Source organism: Phalangium opilio, unplaced genomic scaffold (assembly GCF_054372755.1).
Source record: "Phalangium opilio isolate 3A_F unplaced genomic scaffold, DU_Popi_V2 ptg000039l_2, whole genome shotgun sequence".
NCBI classification, from domain to species: domain Eukaryota; kingdom Metazoa; phylum Arthropoda; class Arachnida; order Opiliones; family Phalangiidae; genus Phalangium; species Phalangium opilio.
In genome coordinates, this window is record NW_028324163.1 from 2,107,487 (window position 1) to 2,124,756 (window position 17,270).

The window sequence follows — 17,270 nt, forward strand, 5'->3', positions numbered from 1 at the left end:
ATATGGTGTCATTCGATATTAAAACTTCATAAGGCAATACTGATTCCACTGGATTGTATTGGATTTTTCTCAATATTCCATTTACCCCTCGCATGTTGCTCAACTGCATAGAGAGAAATGTAATGCCAACGTGAGTCATGAGAATTTTACAATTTTGTGGTGGGACACGACTTTAAACTTTCTCAGAAGTATCTAGATATAACGGCCGTCTTTGGCAGTAAACTTTGTCCCAAATCACCCAGTTTACCAAACGAATAATTTTTGGGAAAAACCTTCACAACTTGTATTTCCAAAATTAAAATTATTTATTATTTCACCTTCAGAAAGTCAATGATATTTGTTCCCATTTCTACTAGAGGAACAGATTCGGGAAATTTTCCAAAATCTTGAAGCGATTTTATGAAGTCTCCTGGTTTATGGACGATCATAGCCGAAAGCAAGACCAGTATCGTCGCTAGGGTTTGAAATTTGGGGGGGGGGGCTAAATCTGGGCAAACTATTTTTATGTTATTATAAGAACTTAATATAAACAAGATGGCCCAAGGGCTGGGACATAATAGTAGCCACATCGTTATCTATTTAATTTGCTCATAAATAAAAAGAAAAAAATTCAAAGACCCTAAACAAAAAATCAGAAGTGTCCGACCCCACAGTGGTAGCCAGTCGGGTTCAATTCCCGGGTGCGGTGTGAAAAAATTTTTAATTAAAATAAAATCTCAAACTGAGCTCAGCTACCACTATTGGTTCCATTTAAGCTAAAATCTGACGATAACGAAAGCGAAAACCCCGGCCACAACTACAGCTCGGGTCAAACTAAGAGCCTATCGTATACTACGATGTGGCTAAAAATTGCATAATGGGTTCTTTGGAAAATGTGTAGACCTTTAAAACTATCCGTAAATTTGTGTCAACGTGAAATTATTCGTATTTTAAAGATGTACTAACGGAACCGATTATGATGGATTTTCACTCGTCTTAGGTTTATTTTTAGTTTTGGTTAGCTTTTAGTCCACACTATTGGAACTCCCTTCGAGAGAACATGAAAAATTTCACTCTCTCCATCTGTTATTTTCTTCAAAATTTTCCTGTTTGATATTGAAAAAATTTTTATACATTGCTACAGAATTTTAGGTTGCTAACAGCAATTTTTTGGCAGGGTTTACGGATTATTTTGGGGGGGCTAAGTTTGGAATTTGGGGGGGCTATAGCGCCCCCCAAAAAAGGCCTAGCGACGCCACTGAGCAAGACAGCCGAGAACGCCAAACATATGAATCGAGAACTTAATTTCCAAAACGTTATTAAAATTCGTTGGCTACGTCTTTTATCTCCCCTCTCAAACTCCGGGCAACCTTAATATTTTTGTCAAAATTTAGATTTAATTAATTATATAAATGGACCTAACTCAAGCACTCACATGTATTAATCAGAGGCGCCATAAACACCATCAACGCCTTACTGAATAAATTATTAGCATTTGATCTTGGAATTGCCATAAGGCCAATAAACACGTGCAGTACGATGCAAGTTAATAATAGCGACGAAAGAACGAGCCAGACCTGAAAAAATAATACTTTGGTCTTTCCAGAAGTAGGATAAGGGACTAGAAGTAAAGAGCTCTAGCATTGGTAGTAGATCCTGGCACTAGTGAACAAATTGGAGGATTTTATGCCGCTTCCATTGCGCCTTCGCGAGAGAGAAACAAATTGGTCGAGTTCCAAAAACATTTCCTATCCCCTTCCCCTCAACCTAAAGCCGCGGAACACGGACGCGGCTGCTTGAATCTTGTTCGGCCGTCTACCGCCGCGAGCGTCTCACGTTTGGAGGGAAAATTCCGAAACCGCTACCAGAGGGCCAACCGTTGGTGTGTTATCAAGAATATTCACTTTCGCCAAGTGAAGAATTTGGTTACCTCGATACTTCTAGTCCCTTATCTTACTTCTGGTCTTTCTCATAAAGGAAGAATTTCTATCAAGATTGCATACAAAAATAAAAATCGGTGGCAGTGGTTCTCTTACTGAACAGTTTTTAAATTAAATAAGTGAAACTGAGTGGAAATATAAAAACTCCAAGGGTGTTAGTCTTAATGTAAGATTACTGTATTTTAGTCCAAATTTAAATTAATAAAAAATGGATTTGTAATTGCAAAAGTGGCGCTTACCTGTCCATTAAATGCTTCTAAAAATGGAAAGAGTGGGTTCTTTGGAATTTGTTTCCCCACGAGAATTGATAATGGATCCATATATATAGAACCCGTGAAATCGACGCTAGTACTTCGTTTATAATCCATAGCGAACGGACCGACAGCAACATGAACTTCCAGCATATATAAATTAGGTCAGGTTCAAATTATTCTGAGATTAAACGACTATTTATCAGTAGTAGGAACTACCTAGATATGCAGACATCCAAGATGGCCGCCACCCCAAGATGGCGGCCCTCTCCCCATCTACCAAACTCAAACCAAACTTTTCAGACAAGTCTGGACTAGCCCGAGCTCCTGCCTGTTAGTTTCAACCCCCATGACATCATCTTCTTAACTTAAACTAAATCTAAAAGCTATAGTCAACCTTGACGTCATCTCTGGCTTGCTAACATTGGGTGTTACCCTTTTTGCTCTGTAAGCCTAAAGTTAATAAAAACACAGATTTTAAGACATCAAATATTTACTTTTTATAAGCTGTACAGATATGCGTAATAAATAAATACAAAATATATAGTACAAAATAATCAACAACCAGCAAGGATAAACAAACACGTTTTAACGAGTTCATTTTTCACATTGACCCCGTATCGTTATTTGACTCGGAAGTGCAATCGGCGGAGGGCCGTTTGGGTTTATTTTCCAGCTGTTTTCTGCTTCGCCGCTCGATTTCGTAAAGAGTTAACAAAATGTTGACTATTAACCCGTAAACAAAAAAGAAAATGAGGCATAGCATATTGGGCGTGTTACAAAAGCAAATGATATTTAAATAGCTAGTACGTGATATATATGTAATATAATAGCAAGGAAAGCGATATTGTTGATTGGTTCCTACTTGGCTTATTAGGCGGGGTGTAAGTAAAGAGATAAATTTCATTGGATAGGTTAATTAAGGCGGAGCTAAAAAATAAGCCTATAATTATAAGTCTGGAAAGAATATACAAATATGCAAATAAAGATTTTAATAACAAATATTATATAATAACATTAAAACAAAATAACAAAAATATATAAAACTAAAATATTTACATAAAAAAACCCACCACCAATAAAAAATTACTAGACGCCGGTCGACCCAAACCCCCCATTGCCGCGTAACGTAGGGGTCAAACTCTAGAGATAACATAAAAACATGTTACAAGTTGAATTCTAAATTAAAAAACTTGAAAATATTTACCGCCGTTTCCACCGGTCTTAGCAATATATCCGGGGTCACTATCAATTGGGCAAGTCTATTGCCCCGCTGGATAGTGTAGGCGGTGTCCCCGACGTTGGCGATGACGACTTTTAGGGGTCCCCGATAGTCGGCATCTATTATTGTTAAGAATTATTATACTTTTACGCACTGTAAAATAACTAATAAACATACCTATCGTCCCCTCGGCAACAAACAGCCCTTGGGCCGTTAAGCTGCTACGGCCAACAATGCGGCCGTAGCTGTTCTCGGGCAGCATCACGCCTAACCCAGTCGACACGATTTTAATACCGTGAGGGTCGATTACGGTATCCACTGGACAATATAAGTCCAGTCCGGCCGACTGGGGGGTGGCACGACGGGGAGTAAGCGCTGCCGGATGGATTTTGATCACAGGCAGGCAGGGCAAACGAGGAGCAGTAGAAAAAGACATCTTAAAGTGGTTGGGATGGTGTTTCAGAAACAGAAGTTAAACAACTGATAACTTTCATTTTGAAACTTGGGGCTTATATACAAAATTAGCGAGGTCAAATCTAATAGTGTCTAGCCAATACTTTCAAGATTCTTAAAATTCAATAAACAGCAAAAAGTTAATTAGATATATAGGCATAAAATTACAAAATCTCTCCGAGGTCTAAGTTTTTTTTCGTATGCAAAAAAGTTGTCTAGGCGTGTTTTAAATAATTCAAACGAGATCGTGTTATATAAAAAAACCCTTTAGCGAAGGTTAAAAAGAAGTTACTTTGATAGATGCCTAAGGGGACAAATATTATTCGTATGCAAAAGCTTGTTTAGGCGTGTTTCGAATAATTAAATTTGAATAATTCTCACGAGATCGCTTTATATAAGAAAAACAATTTATTAGTGAAGGTTAAAACTAATTACTTTGGGAGGGACGGAAATTGTTTTTTTAACATGATTTAAATCTAAATAAATGTATATTAATATTAAACTAGAGAGGTTATTTTTTATATAGATAGATATATTAAGGTCCTCTTTAATCTTTAGTATCAACTTCGCAATAAAAAAAATGTATTTTAGGTTAAATTAAAAAATAGCGTATCAGACATGATTATTTTTTTTTAAACTCTTAATAAGAATAGAATAAGGTTGTGTTATAAAAAACCATGTCTGGGCCTGTATTCTAAAAAAAATTCCCCTGAGATTTTGGGTATAAAAGCTCGAGCATGGGCATAGGGTTTTCACAATCAATCCAGCCATGAGTAGCAAATATCTTCAAGAATCACCGTCTATGTTTGACTCTCCACCGTCTTCTCCTGGGGATCGAGCCGGAACCAGCAGCGGTAAGTGGACCATAAATCAATTTTTGAAGCCCGACCCTGTCGAGGTGTTAATCGACTCGGACGACGAGACGTTCGTCCAAGACGTACTACAAAAACACGTCGTTGGCATTCACGGAATTGAAGGGTCGTACCGGCTGAGGAGCGACGGCCAATACTTCGAGACAAAAGTCCCCCCGCGAAAAGGGGACTATTTTGTAGACATAAGTGTCTACAAATTTAAGGACATAAAGGACTCCCAAGCCGACAAGCTTTGGGAGTGCTCCCACAAACGACTGAAGCGAGTCGTTGACGGGAAAGACAAGGACGCCGTCAAACTCCTCAACGCCTTCCACCGGTTGGTGGAGGACATAAAGGGTGACGCTCAGGCCACGCAGCAGCCGCCAAGCAAAGTAAGTATCTTTTTAACAATAAATTTACAAACCAAAATTTTGTTCCAATTTTTTTTATTTCTGATAGAGATTCAAAAAATGAGTTCGAGCAGCGGCAGCAGCGGGAGTGACTCGGAGGGTAGTGAGGGAGAAGAACACGCACAGGTAAACCGGTACTACACAATTGAGCGGCAGATTGACAAAACGAGTCGCAAGTGGCATTGTAAACAAATCGATTTGCGTATAGCTTTTAAAAATTTGAATGACATTCCAACGCGAGATTTTTTTCGAATTTTTCGAAAAATTCTCGACGAAGTTATACGTAAATTAGTAACTGAGAATCCCGGGTATAATCGGGTTCGATTTGTTTTAAGCTCCCCCGGATTGACGACCCCCGTTAATATTAAATTTATAAAAATTGACAAATTCACCAGTAAGCGAATTATGCGCACCATCTATAGAGTAACGCAATCTAGTCGGGACTTTGTCTTTAATGGGGAAGATTTTCAGTTTGACATAATTTTTCTAAACCTCGATGCAAATATAGGGACTTATTATAAATCCATAAAAAATAGAACTTTGGTTAATTTGGATTATTTCGTTAAACAAAATAACCAATTTATTTTTATGGAGAATAATGATAATCTCTGTTTTGCTCGGAGTTTAGTTCTGGGTAAAGAGATGGCCGATCGCAATTTTTATCAACAAAATAAGCAAGGTCCGCCCTTTAACCAGGACAATTTTAACAAACTGAGACGCAATAGCACTCTTCAAGGTAATATTGCGAAAATCTTGCACAGAAAAGCGGGAGTCCCCGAGGGTTACGTTACTCTAGAAGATATTCAAAAATTTCAAAATTATTTAGCTCCCCATTATCGGATTGTGATAGTTGATGCTGCGAATAATTTTCCCATATTTTTCAAAGGACCCCAAGCTCCTAAATTTATCTATCTCCTTAAAATTGGCGACCATATCCACCCCACGAAAACTTGGCATGGCATGATGGGGGGTTGTACCTCTTGCGATTTATGCTTGAAATCGTTTTACAAACGTGAATTGTTAAAAGAGCATAAATGCCCCGAGGATACAAAACCCTATATATGTTTTCGGTGTCAAGGAGAAGCTTTTCATTTAACCAACGAGGATGTTTTAAAACGTTGCGATGAATGCCACCGCTACTTTTTCCCGGGCCCCTGCTACGAAACTCATTTACTTAATGGCACCTGCGCGAGCCAAAAACGATGTTTAGAATGTGGGCAACTTATGGGTGACAATCACGACTGCAATCCCGAATGCTCTCAGTGTAAAATAGTTCATCCGCCAGGTGAACATTTTGTTATGCCTTTGGAAACCAAAATGAAAGCCTCGCGGTTTATTTATTACGACATTGAGACTATTCTTAGAAATAATATCCACGTCCCCATTTTACTAGTTTGCGACGTAGAGACTGAAGCTGGTTTTGAAACTAAAATTTTTTACGGCGCCATTTGCGTCGAGCAATTTTTAAATTATTTATTTAGCGTAGAGCAGGTAGTTTTGACTGGACAGAAACGTAAAACGTACCAACCGCGCTTTACTAACACTCAAGTCGTAGCTCATTACGCGAAAGCTTTTGATAACTTCTTAATTCTTAACGCTTTAGTCCATAGACACGTCACCCCTGCCGTTATTTTTGACGGCAGTAAAATTTTAATGATTCATCTTGAGGGACCGCAAATTAGATTCCTCGATAGCTTTAATTACATTAGTCAGCCTTTGCGTAATTTCACCAGCATGTTTAGCCTCGGCGATGTGGCGAAAGGATTCTTTCCATTTGATTTTCATACCGAAGAAAATCTCAATTACATTGGCGTCATCCCTGAAGCTTCGTACTTTAACGTAGCTCAAATGAAAGCCAATGATTATCGAGATTTTCAAACTTGGTACGCGTCAATGGAAGGATCTATTTACAACATCAAAGAGGAGCTTATTAAATATTGCATTCAAGACGTCAAAGTCCTAAGACAAGGCGTCGAAGCTTTTAGAAAAATTTACGTAGATCTAACAAAATTAGACCCTTTTTGCTTAAAAAATATTACTTTGGCGGGTGCTTTAACCACTATTTATCTTAACAATTACTATAAACCTTACAGCATGGGTATTGTTCCTTCTAACGGCTATAACGCAAAATTTAATCACAGTCAGATTAGCTTAAAATATCTCGCTTGGGTGGAGAAAACGGAAAATATAAAATTGCGAACGGCTTTAAGCTATGGGGGTGAATATCGGGTGGGTCGCTACTTAGTCGACGGCTATAGCGAAACTCCGCCCAAAATCTACGATTTCCACGGTTGCTACTTTCACGGTTGTCCCTGCCAAAAACTTAATGCCTACAATACCCAACTCAAAGCCAGCAACAGATTTCTGTACGAGCGGACGCTAGATAGAGAGCTGTTTATTAAAGAGAAGATGGTCGGATATGAATATACCTCGATTTTTGAGTGTCAATTTGCTAAGCTTTTAAAAGAAAACGCCGAAGCAAAGGCTTTCTGCAAAAGTTTAACTTTTCGACCTCAAATATCAGCCCGTAGCGCTCTCTATGGGGGACGAACGGAAAATTTTGTTCTTAACTGCCACGTGCAAGGTGAGGAGCGAATTTTCTACAAGGATATTATTTCTTTGTACCCAAAAGTTTGTCGCGATTGTCCGTACCCTAGCGGCCACCCCATAATCTATAACAGAGATTTTGACAAATCGCCAGGGTGGTATTTTGGCGTTATGAGTTGTCGTCTGCTGGCCCCTCAAGATCTCCACATCCCCTTAATTCCCTTTCGCAGCGGTGGTAAATTAGCTTACGCCCTCTGTCGCACGTGTCTAGAATTGCGAGCGGAAATCTGCGAACACACTGTCAATGAACGGGCTTTCGAATCAGTCTGGCCAACGGTCGAAGTCTATGCCGCTATGGAACATGGTTATAAACTCCTCGATATATTCGAGGTTTACCATTATCCAAAAACGGAATATTTCTTCGCCCAGTACATGACTGATTTTATCGCCTTGAAAGTGAAGAATTCCGGATTTCCCGCTCACGCGCAAACGCCTCTGCAAAAAGAGGCGTATATCGCTGATATAAACAAGAATGAAAAGCTTTCTCTGACCATAGCGGATATTCAATCAAATCCTTCCCTGCGTAATATCGCTAAAATTAATTTAAATTCTCTTTGGGGTCGCATGGCGTTAAATACGGGAAAGATTCGCAGCATCTTTATCAACAATTATTACGAATTGATACGATACGCGAGCGATTACACTCTGGAATTAGTCGACTTACGGCCAGTTACGGAGTCGATCGCTCTCTTATCGTACAAAGCCAAAAGCGATTACGTTTCGGACTACAAACTGGGGTCGGCCATTGTGGGGAGCTTTGTTTCTTGCTACGGGCGCCTCGAATTGAACAAGATGTTGCTTCAATTGGACCGCGCAGCTTTGTATTGTGACACCGACTCGATAATCTACCGCCATCTACCGGGAAAGTTTGACATTCCAACTGGCAATCATATTGGTTGCTGGGCGGACGAACTCGGCGGTGATTATATAACTTCCTTTTGCAGTACCGGTGCCAAAAGTTACTCGTTTCGCACTAGCAAAGGAAAAGAAGTCAAGAAAATTAAAGGGTTGACGTTAAATCGAGAAAATCTTGAAAAACTTGACTTTGAAACCTTTGAAAGTGTAGCGATGAATCCGGAAAAGGAAGTTACAGTCAATGACCCTTTTAATTTTAAACGGGATAAATACAAGCTGCAGCTAGAGGCCGTTAAAATCACCAAAAGATTTCGCCAAACCTCGAATAAGAGATTGTTGAACGCCGATTTGACAACCAGTCGACCCTACGGTTTCAAAGAGGCAACACCCGCTTCAACATCTCTTTCGCATGAATTACGAGGCTAGGCGAAGACATACTTTTGAGGGCTTGTGGGAATCTTGCGTTCCTATCGAAGCCCTGGCCAAAGACGGTTTCTATCTTGCAGATGTAGAAACACAGACGACGCGCTGCGCCTTTTGCGGCATCGCCTTGTACCAGTGGCGTTGCACGGACCATCCATCGAGGGAACATCGGAAGCACAGTCCATCGTGTCCGATGGTTTCCAAGAAACCGTGCAACAACAAACCACTGCGTCAGGGGTTTCCGGACTTCCCGACCAGCGAGGGCGAGGATGTTAGCGAGCCTCTAATCCAAACATGCCCAGCCACCAACAACGAGCGGTCGGGAAACGAAAAAGTGCGCGTGCGCATAAATCCGTCGTGTTTTCTACTGTAGTGCGTGTCTACCAACTACCCTTCGAGTCTCGCGTGAACTTTGACCTCATCAACGACCAACGCTTTCGCCAAAGGATAACGGAATTTGAAAAAAAAAATTTAAAAACAATTAATAGGGATTTTTTTGGGGTAAAAGGGTTTTTGTTTATATTGTTTTTTAATGCTGTTTAAATATGTAAGGGTTTTTTTTGTGGTTTTTGGGTTTATAGTGTTTTAATTTTTTTTTGGATTATTAATGTTTTTTAAATATCTATGTTTTTAATATAAATAACCTGTGAACAATAATAAAATGTTTATTATTTAAAATGAATTCGACCGAGTCAGTCTCGCATTCTTTAAAGTTCCAAACACCCGCCCAGTTTCTAATCGTGGGGCCAACGCAAGCGGGGAAGAGTTTTCTTTTAAGTAACTTATTGCAAAATCATCAGCTTATGTTTGACCCACCGCATAAAAAGGTTATTTATTGCTACGCCGCCTGGCAGCCAAACTACGAAAAATTGAAACAATTGATTCCGGGAATTCAATTTATTCAAGGCTTGCCAACAGCGAATCCGGACTTTTGGGAAATGAATCGCGACTCCTACTTGATATTAGACGACTTAGCTAGCCAATTATTTAAACAAGCTCATATTGCCGATTTAGTGTGCGTGACATCGCATCATTTAGGGTATACGGTTATTATTATTACTCAACAACTGTTTCCCAAGGGTAGCCAATCGCGGATAATTTCTCAAAACTCTTCCTATTTTATAATAATGAAAAATCCTCGAGATGTCGCCTCTATTAGATATTTAGCGCAACAAATAAGTCCAGATAACCCGAAGCGTATTACGGACGCGTACAGACTAGCCACTAAAGAACCCTATAGCTATTTGTTAATTGATTTAAAACAAGAAACTCCTGAAAATTTACGATTAAAGTCGCGTGTTCTACCTCACGAATCACCTATGTATGTCTATGTCGATTAAATTTAATTGTCATTTGAATAATGGCCCCACGCGTTAAACGTCGATCAGCAAAACGCTCCCGACTCGTCGTAGCCCGTCCCTCAGCCAAGTTTGCCAAATTTGTCCCTTATTTACAGAGTTTGCGTCAAACTAGCTGTAAACAACGGCGAACCCTCTTAAACAATAGTAGCGCGCCTCAATTAAAGAGCATTCAGACAATTTGTAAGAATTTAAAGGGCGGGGGTATTTTTTTGAGTAAAGACCGTAAGAAAAAGCTAGCAAAGTACAAGAAAATTATTAGACAACTCGGATCAAGTACCTTGTCGCAGAAAAGCAAAAAAAAGCTGTTGTTGCAGCAATCAGGTGGTTTTCTTACGACGTTGCTTGCAGCAATTTTGCCTTCAATTGTCCAAGCCATAGCTGCTAAACTATGAAACAAATGGTGCTTGTGCCCGCTAGCGCAGTAACTTCAACAGCTGCCCAAGAACACTCGGCTTTGGACCGAGAGATTGAGGATATTTTAAAATCGCCATTGAATGCCTACGATAAATTATATAAATATTTAGACGCTTTTAAGAAATATTTAAGTATCGAGAAACAAATTCCTTTACCTAAATTTGAGGTCGTAACACAGGCAATGTCCAATGTCCCCACGCCGCCATTACCGGTCACCCCTAAAATGCCGCCGCGAAAAAAACAATTGTCATGGCCGAGCTATGCCCCGTCATCACCGACAACAAGCGCGTCGGGCAGTTCTTTTACTACGCCTAAACGAACCGAGCCTCGGCAAAAGGTTTTTAAAAGCGAAACGGCTGTTGGGACACCAACACAAGAAGATTTTTACCAGCAATATGGGCCGACCTATGTTGGAGATATGGTGAAACGGCAAGCCGAAGTTCAGGCAAATCGTTTGCAAAACACATTTTTTACGCCAAAAAGAGAGCTAGAAGAAGGGGCTGTCGGTTATGCAAATCCCGACGATTTTCAAGAAGAAATTGTCGATGAACAAGAGAATTTAGCGGAGGAAAACGGGGACAATTTAACGGACTTGGAAAACCTGTTTGAGACGGCCTCCGCTAAACGGAAGAACAAGAAAAAACAGAAAAAACCTCGGAAAAAGAAAGACGAACTTCAAAATCTCGGTCCAGTAGTTCCATCTAACGAACGAAGAGCTAAACACCATAAATGGCGTGATATTGATTAATAAAAAAATGTAATATTAAGACAAATAAAAAATTGTTTTATTGTGAACAATATCTGTGTACATGATTTTTTAAATGTAAAGATAAATATAATAAAGCGACATAGTCGTTAAGTTTAAGGTTATTAGCGTAAATGGCGTCTAATATCGTCTTTCTAGCCACGCCCTCGCAACGGAGCGCTAGGTACAGACTACAATGCAGACCGCACAGTTGAAAAAATGGATGTTGAATTTGTTGTTTATTGTAAACAACTCGTTTCCTGTATCGTTTTAAATTAACTTTATAGTATCGCGGCGACTTTCCGTAAGTGCAAAACATTTCCACCGTGTCATTGTTAGAAAAGCACGCTATCCAATGTTCTCCAGCCTCTCCAGCAGCTTCGTTATTGAATATAAAGCAAAATTTGGGCCTTTTAGGATGTGCTGGGAGTTTATCTACAGGGAAGCACCCTAAATAGTAGGGTCGCGTTCTTTTGTCGCAAGTTAAAAGAGCGTTTATTTGCGAAGTGTTCATAATTTATTCTTGACAAGGCCTGTCTCAGGTAACGAGACTTTTTGTAGTTCGGCGCTGTAGAAAACACCCAAAATTTGCTCCCCCTTTAAATCCGCTACGCGATAGACTGGTGGTGACCTGGGTATGACGTCAACAACGCGGAATATTTCGTCAGCAAACGTGCCTCCCGAGCTGGTTTTTCTAAATACCCGACTAGCTATAGAGAGACGCACGTGATCCCCAACTTTAAGCCTCGGTGCGTATCGATTAATGCCGTTTGATTTCCCGTACAGTTTATTCCAAATGATTGATTCGTTATCTATATTAACATGAGCCGGTGCAATTCCAGTAGTTGAATGAACCCGTTCATTATAGGCTTGAGTAATTAAAGGTAAATATTTAACGTAATTTTTATTCCCTGTAGCCGTAATAACCCTGGCAATTTGTTCCTTAATTGTTCTAATAAAGCGTTCCGCTAGACTGGCCTTATGCTGACTCCGGGCAAAATGTATTTGCACATTGTGCCGTTTCAAGAAGGAATCAAAGTTGCGCGAACTAAATTCTCCACCGTAGTCGGTGTATATTTTTAAAGGGATCCTCTCTCGAAATATTTTTTTAAAAGCTTCGATAACCTCGCCAGATGTTTTGTTTCTAAGAGGTACTGTCCATCCGTAGCGGCTTAAGACGTCAATGACGCACAAAACATAGCGAACATTTTTATTAAAACGTTTTAATTTTGGTAGATCCAACAAATCAGCTTGAAAAACATCATCGATAGTCGAGGCGTACACCTGGTTGGTTTTGAATCGGAAACGTCGAAATCGGTGTTTCGTGTAGGCGGGTTGTTTTTCGAGAAAGTCGATTAATTTTGCTTTTGGCACGTGCGGTAAGGCCTTTTGTAACCTGGCTAGCGACCCATAAGCGGCTGGATTTGCCACGTCGTAATAAATTTTTCTAATTTTAGCGTCCATGTCTTAACAAGTATAAATAACGACTAAATAGTTTCCCAATAAACAACTTTATTTAATACACGCAAAGGTATTTTATAAAAACAATATCAGTTAAACAAATACGATATATCAGTACATTTATTTTAATAGCCATAAATCAAGGCATTCTTTAAATCGGCAAAACTGTTGACAAAATAAGCGTAAATATCCTCTTGATCTTCGATCCATCCATGGTCGGTCTCAAATTGATGCAAAATTTTCTCACGATCCAGTTGAGGCAGCGCTTCGTGCAAATTACGCTCGACTCGATCACTGAAATTTGTGTCAAATTCCGAGCAGCTTTGAGAATGGCATATTTGTTTTCGACACTCGACGTTGGCGCAAGTGGAAGTGACGTCAAACAAAGTGGTAGTGAGCTCGTTTAAAATTAATTCGCGCATACGACAGACAGCTATCCCTTTAGCCTTGAGATCCTCGTCAATCAACGGCTTTAAATCGATCAATGTCTGCCATCCTGTTTTGTTTAGGCTGAATCCTTCGCTGGTGCTAAAGTTGAGGAAATAACGACTGCCGCTGCCTCGTTCATAGTATCGAAGATCGATTAGACGTTCATCTTTGACGAAGCATTCCAACTTGATGCGCTCTTTGACGGGCAACCAAATATGATAGCGAGGTATTTTTCCGTCAAAAAAAGACGTGAGTTCATTTTGAAACCGAAACAAAGCGTACCAGGCGTTAGGTTTTAATATAGTTTTTGTACGCGTATCCGATCTTTGAATTAAAATTTTAGGTTCAATCGATTCAATGACGCAAATGTCAAGCTTTGGCGTGACGGTGTGTACTTGGTGCATATTGGCTCGCGACTGATATTGTATTTATAAAGTTTTAGTCTTTTATACGTTGGGGTGATTATAAATAATTTCTCTGTTTTTAGATATAATTAATTGGTTGTTTGGAAATTCGGCCATGACAATGCACGTGACGTTTTCGGTTAGCGGAGAGCTAAATCTTAACGATAATGGCAAGTTAAAGGTCTGGGGCATGGAATTTAGACCTAACGAAGCGAGATGTTCTCTACTCAAATCAAAAACAACGACAAAAAAGCCTTTTTTATATAAATCGTAAGAAATTATATTTCCTCGGTCAAGACCTAATATCTCGAGACCCTCGAATAAAGAATTGTAACATCTAACGTATTGGTCGTCGTCAAAATTAGGCGTAAACGGGATATCGGGATAATTTTGTGAATTTAAAGAGAATTGCATGAAATCGAGTTTGAAATGTTGGAGATCCAGGGGGTTAGAAGTTGCTTCCCCTACAAATTTTTTATTAGTAACGAAAGCCACGACAGTTCGCGAGGGTAATTGCCCCGTAAACAAGCTGTCCCTAATAAAATCTTGCGTTCCGGTGGTTATTAAGAAATTTTTCATAACAATAGAGTTTACTTCGTAGCGAGCGTTTATTCCCGAGTTTAACATCTGGGCGTGAGCTAGTTGCAGTTCGGGATTAACCTCAATTTCGCGCGTAAACAAGGTGCATTCCGTTAAATCAATCTTATACTTTTTGCCCGTTTCATTGTGAATAATAGCGAAATCCGTGGAGCTTCGATGAAGTCTAATTCGCACCTCGATATTATCTAGTAAGAATTTGGGCGTTTTGAACATATCCAGAAATAATTCGCCAATTACATCGCACGTCTTTGATTTTGCCACGCGTTTAGCGCGACGACCAATACCATTATCTTCTTTGTTAATATTGGCGTCTTCTAAAGCCACCGCCGGATCGATAATGGTATCCAAATAATATAACATAGAAGTTAACCAGGAATTGGCCGCCGTTTGTCCATAATTTAAAAGTATTTTAAAATAGGCCATGTATGGGTACATATTATTAGGTTGCTGGACAGCGACGCCATTAAGAAATAATTCTACTTGACAAAATAGCGAGGCAATTATTAAATTTGTTACCGAGACTTTTTTTTCCGCATCTGGAACGGCTGTGCCGTCCTCGTGTAAAACGCGAAATTTTAATCTCAGAAGATTTTTAGTCAAATCATGATAATTGTTAGAGGGAGGAATGATAAATTCTATATATTTAGCATTAGTTAGGGGAGCAATTGGATAATGAGCAGTCGTTTTAGTCCCAACAATATTATTATTCACCACTGGCTTTTCAAATACTTCAAAGTCGGAAAGAACACTTTCGTAGGTCGACATGTTTAGTTTAGAAAATCGCGTTTAGTGCGTCGCTTAACACGTTTGCTCCGGCTTGTTTTAGCAGTCCTCTTTCGTTTTCGGCCCGTCCCGCTTTGAGTGTTGACGAACCGGTCCACGCCTTTATGTAGTAGGGAATTTATAGATTGCTTGACATTTCTTTTAATCGATTCTGTTCAGATATATAGGTATAAAAAGGTCTCCGAGATAAATTTAACCTGAACTGAATCGAATTGAACCAAACCGAACTATAGTCTGCTAGTGTAGAAGGGAATCAGATTAGACCGGCTTTAGTGATCGACGTGAGCACTCTTCTCTCTCTTTACCTCGCGCTATTATTTATGTCTCTTTATTTACGAAACTAAACGCTAATTTTTACTAATAAAGTTAATTTAACTACGTTATTGCCTCGCCATACTTGATTTCACAACAACATGGTAGCAGAGCGTGGTTGGTTGGCGACCGAGGCTTAAACCCGGACAATAGGCCTTTCATACGAGTATACGGTAACGCGTAGTTAGGGTCGTGGTTGTGACTTATTAGTACAAATGGCGGAAGCGGGTAGCTCGATATTACACGGACAACTACCGATGTTGGACACCGATAATTATGCAACTTGGAAATATAAAATGGAATGGATATTGCGCGAGCGGGGATTATGGACTATAGTGAGTACACTCACAACCGAACCAAAGGGACAAGAGGAGAAGGAAGGCTACAAAGTGCTTCAAGAGAAGGCACTTTCCGTATTGGCATTGAGCTTGTCACCGAAGACAAGAAGTTTAATAAAGAACATTACAAACCCTTATGAAGCATGGGTAAAATTGCGAACCGTCTTACAACCCACGAATATGGCACGTATTGGCGTATTACGAATAGCCTTTTTCACAACCGATTACGAACCGAATGAGCCGATGCTGGACTTCATTACTCGATTGTATGGAATAAGGGAGAAGTTAGAGGAAGCTGGCGAGACACTGTCAGATAAGGACATAGCATACCAACTGATTTCTTCATTGCCTGAGTCGTATGATTCTTTGGTGCAACAGATTTACCGTTTTCCTGCGGCAGACTTCGTACCAGCCAAGATAGAAAATGAATTACTCGCGGAATACACTCGTCAAGAGGAGAAACGGAAAATAAAGGAATTGAAAGCTGAGGTTTTCGCAACACAGATGAGCACGCGAAGAAACGAAAGTAGAGGCAGAACTACTGACAGACACTACCAACGCAACACATTCCAAGGGAACTGCTATAATTGCGGAAAAACCGGCCATAAGTCTCATGAATGCCGTAAACCATAGCGAAGACGCGGAGACAAGTCAGACAGACGCGCTTTCATAGCGGCAGCCCATTTGTCAACGACATCCACATCGAACGCATGGATCATTGATACGGCAGCAACTCATCACTTCTGCAACAGACGCGAATGGTTCCTGAATTATAAACCCTTATCAGGAGACGCAGCTTGCGGTGAGGGAATTTCAAAAATCAGAGGAACCGGAGATATCCGCATTCAAATCGATGATGAGCAGGGAGACACGTTTCTACTAAAAGATGTGGTATTCACACCAAGTATGCGAAGGAATCTCATATCAGGACGTCTCATTGATCAAGCTGGATATAAAGGAGTCATATGCAGAGCGGCATATACAGTTTATGATAACTATGGGAAATTCGCCTTCACTGCTCCATTAGCGGAAGATAATTTCTACACATTGTCGAATGCATCCGTACTAATGGAGACAATCAAGTATGAAACTCAAATGGCGGGTACAAAGGACAACGCAATGGAAAAATGGCACAAGAGATTGGGACATATAAATAGCCAAGATTTGAGGTATATGGCGAAAAATGAGATGCTACATGGTTTAGAAAATGTAGACGGAGAACTGGGAGTTTGTGTGTCGTGCGCACTGAGTAAGAGCACGAGACAAAGCCATACCAATATTGCTCATAAGAGAAGCGAGAACATCCTCGACTTGATACATTCGGATGTATGGGGCCCGTCACCTATCACCTCGATAGGGGGAGGTCGCTATTATGTGACGTTTATTGATGATCACAGCCGTTTTATTTGGATCTATGTTATGGAACGGAAGA